Source organism: Populus nigra, chromosome 15 (genome assembly GCF_951802175.1).
Source record: "Populus nigra chromosome 15, ddPopNigr1.1, whole genome shotgun sequence".
NCBI lineage: Eukaryota > Viridiplantae > Streptophyta > Magnoliopsida > Malpighiales > Salicaceae > Populus > Populus nigra.
The window spans coordinates 7,301,174-7,310,301 of record NC_084866.1 but is presented as its reverse complement, the minus strand read 5'-3'; the positions used below and the strand labels follow the sequence as shown (position 1 = coordinate 7,310,301).

The following is a 9,128-nucleotide window of genomic DNA, read 5'->3' as shown; positions in this document are numbered from 1 at the left end:
ACACCCTCCATACCAGTTTGGTGCATTTAAAACAATTTAATAAATTTTAATATGTGTTGGTTCTAGTGTTTGAAATCAAAAAATAAAGCATACTATTTTAATTTTTAACCACCAAATCAACTCTTGGAGGGTAATGACACAAGTTTTAGGTACAATCACGTGAATGTACAGTTTGCATGTCTAGTTTATACTAGCACTCTACTCGCATTACACTAGGGTAGGATTGAAAGTTAATTTCTAATACAAGAGAAATAAATAACAAGGTTGTTGATGTATTTTTTATATAATAATTGTTTTTAATTGAAAGATCTTGTTTATACTTTATAAAATAAATTAAAAAAATATGAATTAATAAATAAAAAAAGTGTTGTTAATTCTAATTACATATTAAAATGAAAAGTTAATTTTCCTAGTAAAAGCAAACGATAGATGTGCATGCAAATGTTTTACACTAGTTATCTTTTATTTATTTTATTTATTTTTATTTGTTTTATCTTAGAGGCTAATTATTGTTCCTAATAACAAAGAAATCTTATTTTTATATGTGCATCGTACAAATACAATTAATATATGAGAGAGAGAAAATGAAGACAAATTATACTATTCTTTTTGAAACATCAAGAAACTAAAGAAAACATGTAAAGAGATCACTAACTATTTAATAACAAAGTTATACCAAACAATTTAAAAAAAAATAAGTGAGAGGGCATTAATAAATATTTAAATATAAAAAAATTAATTTAAATAAAAAAAAGAGGTCAGGCCTAAGTGTCTGGCCTACCATAAAAAAATGCCCAACTATGTCCGGTGATGCAACCATATTATTCGATAATTTCACCCACGTGATGAAACGAGTCCAAATTACGTTCTGAAGCATCTAAACCGATATCCAAGTTTTTATTTCAGCAATTTAGCTCCTCTAAGTCAAAGCTTGAAGATTTCATGCAAGGCTATTTCTCTGTTTTTAGAAAAATAGTTATTGAAGTACTTAAATGTAAACAGTCTACTTAAGGGAGGATTATTTTGTAAAATATAGACTAGGGCTTCCTAAGATATAAAAAGAATGAGAGAAGAGAAGGGGGGCAGCCAGCCAAGAGGAGAAAAACGCCCCCCGCCTCTAAGAAACTCAAAATTATGCATTCTTTTTTTTTTGATTAGTTGTTCAACAAACATGTAAGGCTAAACACTTTATCTTGGTTGCAAGGACATGGAAACCTTCGGATTTCAAGAACTGTGAGATTTATTTTACATTTTCTTTTCTGTTTATATGATGAATATGTTTGTTCTTCTATGTTTATTTTTCCTATGATTGTTTATTTTAATTGCTAAAGCGAACTCTAAGTTATTATTGTAGACAATCTATTGCTAAGTTTGATATCAAAACTGGATTTCTGGTATATGAACTTGTGAAGCAACTGAGTTTAATAATTGTGGCGGATCTACGTTATTAATCTTAGGGAGAACATTCAATCAAATCAAACATAGACTGCGGATAGTTATGTTTTCTTGATTAATCAACTTATCTAGTTTTTAAGGTTGCCATTGAATTAAATTACTAGTGCGGACACTGTGGTTGTTTGATGGTTAGGGTTAGTTATATGGCAGATCTGTTAACTAACCAATGTTAAGAAGAGATAAATATTCAAAATATAAATTGATGTTTTGTTTCCATGATCAGTTCTGATTTATATAGGTGGATGTTTACTTGCGACCAAGGTTTGTTCTCTTGATAATTTTCTGATTTTATTAAATTTTGTTTGATAGTTTTCTGTTTTCTTTTGCTTTAGCCTAGATAACTCCAAACCCCCCCTAAATTGCATATCATCTAGCATAAAAATCTGACTTGAATCTTCCTCGTGGGATCGACCCCTTGCTTGCTCTATAGTATCTTGTGTGTTGTGTTTGAAGTTAGGGTAATTAATTTATGCGATCGCAACAAATTTTGGTGCCGTTGTCGGGGAAGTAATTCTAGTTGATTCTTGTGCTATAAATGTATTTGCTGTGATTGTTATTTATTTTTCTAAAAAAAAAAGAGAAACAAAATTTTTGCTTGCTGCGGTATTGTTAATTACGGGAGCGGTATTGTTCAAAACAGATTGTTTGGTGGAATTAGGTATCGGCCTTTTGATTCCTAAAGGGAAACAACGTTCTAAACAGGACTAGTGATAATCACTACCCCACCCTATCGATGCTAAATTCTGCTGTTTTCTAGGGTTTTTAGGCAGTTTTAGTTTTCTAGTGTAGGATTTTCGTACAATTTGCATTGTTTTTGATCTTTTGTGTGGTTGGTTTCTTTTGAGTTTTTTTGATGATTTATGCTAGTAACCCGTTCTACTAATCAAAGTCAAGTGCAGTTGGATCTCGAAATAGAAAAACCTTTACGCAGGTTACGAAAGGAAGCTCGCGTCAATACTATGGCTGTTGAACAACAACAAACACTCAAGGAGCTTGCTACTCCTAATGTGGAAAATCAACCATTATACATCAATATTGACAATAATGTAAACTTTGAGCTCAAATCTGGTTTTATACATTTGCTACCAACATTCAATGGTCTAGCAGGTGAAGATCCTCCTACTCATCTTAAGGAGTTTCATATGGTTTGCATTGGCATGAAACCGAATGGAGTTGACGAAGAACAGGTTAAGTTGAAAGCTTTCCCTTTTTTTTTTTAAAAGGGTAGCAAAGGCATGGTTTTTCTCTATTCTCCCAAGTTCCATTGGAACTTGAAATGCCATGAAGAAGATTTTCCTTGTAAAATATTTCCTAGTATCTCGAGTAGCCAACATAAGGAATGAAATGTGTGGGATTCGACAATCTCATGGAGAGACACTTTCTGAGTATTGGGAAAGATTTGAGCAACTGTGCATTCAATGCCCTCATCATCAAATACCCGATCAGCTGCTCATTCAATATTTCTATGAAGGATTGATGCCTACTGACCATAGTATCATTGATGTTGTAAGTGGAGGGGCATTGGTAGATAAGACACTTGAGGCTGCACGCCAACTGATCTCAAACATGGCAGCCAACTCAAAATAATTTGACACGCGTAGAGACTTCGCAAACAAACGAGTAAATGAGGTAAGTATTTCTAACCTTGAAAATAAAGTTAATGATCTTACTTCTCTTGTGCATTCTTTGGCTGGTGGAAATGTACAGCAGGTTAAAGTTTGTAGCATATGTTTCTTACAAGGACATACCTCAGATATGTGCCCAACAATGTAAGAAGATTACATTGAACAAGTTCATGCAATTGATGGAGGATTCAACAGACAGTCCTAGCGTAAATATGATCCCTTTTCCAACACGTACAATCCTGGATGGAGAGATCATCCAAACTTATGTTATAGGAACCCACCTCAACAAGGCAATCAAGGCTGACAGTTCCATCCCCATGGATTTCATCCCCAACAGAATTATCAAGCAAGACAACCCCCTCAATTCACAAACTCCAATGTTATGGGGTTGTCATCCAGTGATGATCTTCGTGAGATGATGAAAACTTTAGCTTCTAACACTGTGACCTTGCAACAAAATGTCATGTCTTTTCAACAAGAAATAAAGTCAAGTATTCATAACTTGGAGAAGCAAATAGGGCAAGTAGCTTCAAGTGTGGGGAAATTGGAAGCACAAATGAATGGAAAATTGCCCTCCCAAGCATTGAATCCAATAGAGAATGTTAGTGTGATCATGCTACGAAGTGGGAAAGAACTTGAAGAGAAAATATCAAAACAAATTAAGATGGAGGAAGAAAAGGAGATAGAAACCGAATTGAGTACAAAGAAGGAACATCCTTCTCCTCTACAAACTGAAACAACGACCAACACTCCAAAGGTAACTCATCACTCAATGAATTCCAGTTTTAAAACAATTCCACCCTTTCCTATGAGTTCTTGTAGGTCAAAGAAAGAGGACAAAGAAAAAGAGATTTTAGAGGTTTTCAAGAAAGTAGAACTCAGCATTCCTTTGCTTGATGTTATCAAGCAAATTTCTAAGTATGCCAAATTCTTGAAGGAGTTGTGTACCACCAAGAGAGCTTTCAAACTGAAAGGTTATGAAATGGTAAGTATGGGTGAAGTTGTATCTGCTGTTGTTCAAAAGAATATGCCTTTAAAGCAAAAGGACCCAGGTGCGTTTACTATCCCATGTGTTATTGGTAATGCTAGTTTCAAAAGGGCCTTATGTGATTTAGGTGCATCTATTAGTGTTATGCCTAAACATGTTTATGATTCTCTTAGTCTTAAGCCTTTGAATAAAACTAGTATTGTAATACAACTTGTGGATCATAGTTTTGTTTACCCGCTTGGTGTGATAGAAGATGTCCTAGTCAAGATTGATAGTTTGGTCATTCCATGCGACTTTTATATTTTTGATATGGAACATGATTCTTGTGATTCATCAAACAACACTCCTATATTGTTTGGGAGACCATTCTTGAAAACTGCCAATACAAAGATTGATTGTGGTAAAGATACTTTGTCTATGGAAGTAGGAGATGAAAAGATTGAATTTAATTTTCATGATGCAATGAAATATCTTTATAGCGATGTTTATTCTATAACATGCTATGACTAAGTTGATAAGTGTGTGCAACAAGTTTTTGATTTTGATTGTGAGGATGGATTAAGCGTAGCTTTGAGCTATGGTTATGATTTTACCAAGATAGAAAAGATGGAGAGGCATGTATGTGTTCCCCGAAACGTGCATGACTCAGCATTGGATTTGCAAGCTTTGCAAATTGTCCTCCATGATGAAGGAGTCATTTACCTCATCATGGACAGTGAATGGGTGGCGCCTATCCTTTTGGTGCCCAAAAAGATTGGAATTACGTTGGAAGAAATACAAAATGATGCTTATGAGAATGCAAGGATTTACAAAGAAAAGACTAAGAGTCTCCATGACCGAATGATTACAATTGAAATTACAAGTTTAGAAACCAACAAAGTACTCAAGGTCAATGGGCATCGCTTGAAACCTTTCTATGAAGGTTGGATAACAGAACCCACCGCTTCTGCAGAGTTAGCTGAACCAATCTATGAAGAATGAGCATGCAACATGTCGAGCCAATGACATAAAACAAAAGCGCTTACTAGGAGGCAACCTAGCACAAAAAGAAAAAAAAAACAGATTTGCTTTCCTTTCCCTTATCTTTTATTTTTCGCATTTTACTTTATTTTTGTCATTCTCCTATATTCCTTTTCTTTTATTTCAACATTGAGGACAATGTTGTGTTTTAAGTGTGGGGGTATTGGGAAAATGTTGGTTTTTTTATTTTGATTTTCTTTGTTGTTCCAAAAAAAAATAAATTTCTATGTTTATTCTTTTGAACTCCTATTGGTTTATGAGAATGTGAGTATTATATATGAGAATTAATTGAGATAGATGAAGATATAAATCGAATGAAGGAGTGTGCATGCAAGTTTTAGGTTTAATTGGTTTAAGGATTGACTTTGAGAATATGCCATGTTAACTTTATAGACCAATGCAAGCTTGTGAGCCTTCAACATTATATTCTTTGATTGTGCCTTCTTTCAATAATATGTATCTCTAGAACTTGCTTCATATCTTGTTGAGATTACATTCACATTACATATATACATGAAGATGATAAAGACATTAGGAATTTTAACCACTTGAGCCAAAAAGCCAACCTAAAGCATATTATCCTTAGTGAGCCCCTTTTGAGCTTGTTTATCTTTTCTTTGCTTTATCCATGTATATGCCTTAATTTTTTATATGTTTTCCTTTTCCCCTGGCCAAGGATTAGTAGAGCATATACTTATGATATCTCATGGAATTATGGTTGGAAATTATATGAAAAGAAAGAAGAAGTGATGCTTGATGAAAAGATGGGCAAAGTTGCCAAAGGTAAAAAAAACAAAAAAAAGAAAAAGAAAGAAGTGTTCCTTTATGCTCTCAAGATTTTATGTTGAAAAAGCTTGAAATAAAAAAAAGTTAAGCATTGGTGATTAAAGATGGAAAATTTATGTGCTTTGATAGAATATCTTGTTTGAAATATCATTTTTCAGAATGCTCTACTTTCTTTGGTTTGAACCTTTTCTTTTACTCTATTTTACCTCACCTTAACCTCTGCCCCATTACAACCAGAAAAAAGACCTTTTGATTCATGCATTGTTTGTAATATGTTAGTAATGGAGATGACATTGAAGAGTAAGCTTATGGTAGAACATATTCATTGATTGAATTTGAGAGATTTAAACATATAAGCCTTAAACACGTGAGTGTTGGAGTGTATATCAATGAGAGGACCTATCACTTTGGCATGGCATAGATTTCATTTAAATCCCAACGATTAATTGAGTTTTGAAGTTTGCATGTAAATAAATTCATGAAAATTTATACTCTTTATCCTTCTTAATTATGTTCTTGTTTATAATGCATATATTCTTGGATATTGATGGGAGATTAGGAGATTAGTCATAGTGATTTGATTTAATTTAACTTCAATTTGATTTTACCTATCATTTCTTGAGGACGAGCAAGAGCTAAGTGTGGGGGTATTTGATGCAACCATATTATTTGATAGTTTCACCTATATTTAACTAATGTTTTGCCTATGTTTTATATATATAATGCCTTGATATTCTTTGTTTTATGTTTTGAAGGCACTTTTGGATGAAAGATGCAAAAAGGAGTAAATTGGAGGTAATTGACAGATTTGACCTTCAGTCGATGTTTTGTGCAGAGCGTGAGCTCTAGAGATCGAAATGAAGTAATTCCAGTGGCATTTGAAAGCTAACATCCATACCTTTTTGGAAATCTAAGGCAAGAAAATAAAATAAGGAAGAGCATGGAAATCGCAGCCTTCAAAGTGAAATCTCGCAATCTGCCAATGTTGACCTTGTCCATTCCGACTTGAATATCTGGAGCTACAGAAGTCCAATTGATGCAAACGCAATGTTTTTGGATTCCTGACCCAAAGGGCTATAAACGCTCCAAATTTTAGCCAAAAAAGATATTATATGAGGGAGATATGATTTTTCAAAGATGACAACTGAATTCTGCCAGCAAACAGGTTTCATGAAGAAACGAGTCCAAATTACATTCTGAAGCATCTAAACCGATATTCAAGTTTTTATTTCAGCAATTTAGCTCCTCTAAGTCAAAGCTTGAAGATTTCATGCAAGGCTATTTCTCTTTTTTTAGGAAAATAGTTATTGAAGTACTTAAATATAAACAGTTTACTTAAGGGAGGACTATTTTGTAAAATAGAGACTAGGGCTTCCTAAGATATAAAAAGAATGAGAGAAGAGAAGGGGGGCAGCCAGTTAAGAGGAGTAAAACGCCCCCCGCCTCTAAGAAACTCAAAATTATGCATTCTTCCTTTTTTTTGATTAGTTGTTCAACAAACATGTAATGCTAAACACTTTTTCTTGGTTGCAAGGACACGAAAACCTTCAGATTTTAAGAACTGGGAGATTTATTTTACCTTTTCTTTTCTGTTTATATGATGAATATGTTTGTTCTTCTATGTTTATTTTTCCTATGATTGTTTATTTTAATTGCTAGAGCGGACTCTAAGTTATTATTGTAGACAATCTATTGCTAAGTTTGATATCAAAACTGGAGTTATGATATATGAACTTGTGAAGCAACTGAGTTTAATAATTGTGGCGGATCTACATTATTAATCTTAGGGAGAACATTCAGTCAAATCGAACATAGAATGCAGACAGTTATGTTTTCTTGATTAATCAACTTATCTAGTTCTTAAGGCTGCCATTGAATTAAATTACTAGTGCGGACACTGTGGTTCTTTGATGGTTAGGGTTAGTTATACGGCGGATTCATTAACTAACTAATGTTAAGAAGAGATAAATATTCAATATATAAATTAATGTTTTGTTTCCATGATCAGTTCTGATTTCTATAGGTGGATATTTACTTGCGACCAAGGTTTGTTCTCTTGATAATTTTCTGATTTTATTAAATTTTGTTCGATAGTTTTCTGTTTTCTTTTGTTTTAGCCTAGATAACATCCACCCCCCCCCCCAAATTGCATATCATCTAGCATAAAAATTTGACTTGAATCTTCCTCGTAGGATCGACCCCTTTCTTGCTTTATACTATCTTGTGTGTTATGTTTGAAGCTAGGGTAATTAATTTGTGCGATCACGACATCGCAACATCCGGGCTTGAACACTATGGTCGCGTCCCTAGTAGTGTTTTAGGTGATTCTATCTATTTGTTTTTATAAACAGATAACATGTTTGTTGGATAGTTTTTCGATCACTAGAGATGATCGAAAAATCATGGTCTAAGTTTTTGAACCCCAAATACCTATTTTTCTATCTAGTTTTCAAATGAATAAAAAAAAAACTAAACGGATCTCAATTTAATTTTTCCAACATGGTTATAGCAAATATCATCTTCATTGAACTCCTCTCCAAAAGATGAACTCACTAACATAAAGATCGATATTTTTTGTGGCTATAATGTGACTATTTAAGTATTTACTCTCTACTCAAAATTTGTAGCAACTTTTTCTCTTATCTTTCAACATCTAAGGACTGAAACATGATAAAAATGAAATATGATGTTGAAACTTGAATTGCTAAAACAATAGGGATTGTATGATTAGAAAGCTGGAACTTTAAGGATTAAATTGAAGTTTTCCATGTCAAAATTCAAATGGGATATGTTTTGTTATTCTTTGTCAAAGTTGGTTCCCTGTCTCTTAATATCTATTTCTAACTTCAACTGGAGATTGATTTCACCAAATAGACTTTAAACGGAAAAATTATTATAACCCTCCCAAGATTTACTCATAATTAAAATTTATCTTCATAGTTTCATAAATTACAGTTTACATTCCATAGGTTTTTTTTTATAACATCTTATATTCTCACTAAATTATGCCAAAAAAGGTCATAAAATAGTTTGAAATAATTACAGGATTGTCATTGTCATGGCATGCATGGCATCAAATGACGAGTTTTCATCCTAGATCGAAAGGGGGTTTTGGATGTGTTAGGATTAATCATAAAAGTATGATTTGAAGGGTTGGAGAGTCATCACCTAAAATTATGGTCACTAGAAAACCTATTTGTTTGTAAGAGTTTAGGTAAGGGAACTAGTTGTGTATAAGAAAGATGCATCATCCC

The 9,128-nt window shown here is 33.2% G+C and overlaps 1 non-coding gene across 1 annotated transcript; it reads right to left on the bottom strand.

Moving 5' to 3' along the window:
- Positions 1 to 2,784: 2,784 nt before the first annotated feature.
- LOC133674988 (small nucleolar RNA R71) lies at positions 2,785 to 2,891 on the bottom strand. Its single transcript, XR_009835314.1, has one exon. It is a non-coding gene; the product is annotated as a small nucleolar RNA R71 (small nucleolar RNA).
- Between the last annotated feature and the right edge of the window lie 6,237 nt (positions 2,892 to 9,128).